Raw genomic sequence first — 871 nt, forward strand, 5'->3', positions numbered from 1 at the left:
AGTGAGAAGACCCAAAACAAACTACATTAATCTGTCTCTTTTTACTGAAATTCTCCCATCTGTCTGTAATACTCAGCATAAAGCTTGTTCACTCCCACTGAAGACATAAATCTTTTAAATAGGTCATGAATGTAGAGTTTCAGTTTTAATAAATGCTCTGTAATTTCCTAACACAGCTGAACAATGTCATTGTTAGTAAATGTCACTCAAACAGAACTGTATTATTTTTAGGGACTATTTTCAGCTGCAGAATATTACAGATTTGGTATGTCAGATACTGTAATGAAGGCCTACTGACGTAGTTTTTAGTTCTCAATGAAAAACAGCTGAGGTCTACTGCACAAAGAAATAACCTTTATATGGTTTAAACTTCAAGTCAACAGAAGATGCTTATCTGGAACATTGAACAAATCAAACATAAAATCAAGAAGTCTATAAACACAAAGAGTCACTGCAGGACAGGTGAGGTCATATTTTTTTATTAAAATGTGAAAGATATAATAATATAATAATGAAACACTTTAACAAATGTCATGTATTAATCCCAAACTTCTCAGAGCTAGAGGACAATGAAAAGGAACAAATTCTATTAGATTTTTTTACAATAAAGTCTTTCACATCAAGGAATTTGTTGACTCTAAGAAAAATTTGAAATGTCACTAGGCTCATTCTGTAAGGAAGTTGGCGAAAAATAATGTTTGTGTTTAAAAAAAAATACTAAATAATATTGAAATAAACCTGAAACAGTCAGATCGTGACCCTGAGGAGGGCGTTGCTAGGCGAAGACGTCCTGGCGCAGGGCGTTGCTTCGCCATGGCGTCTTTACGTCACGGTTTCGCCCCGCCCCCTGCCTGTGAGCGGCCAGTAGCGG

Source organism: Amphiprion ocellaris, chromosome 15 (assembly GCF_022539595.1).
Source record: "Amphiprion ocellaris isolate individual 3 ecotype Okinawa chromosome 15, ASM2253959v1, whole genome shotgun sequence".
In the NCBI taxonomy this organism is placed as follows: Eukaryota; Metazoa; Chordata; class Actinopteri; family Pomacentridae; genus Amphiprion; species Amphiprion ocellaris.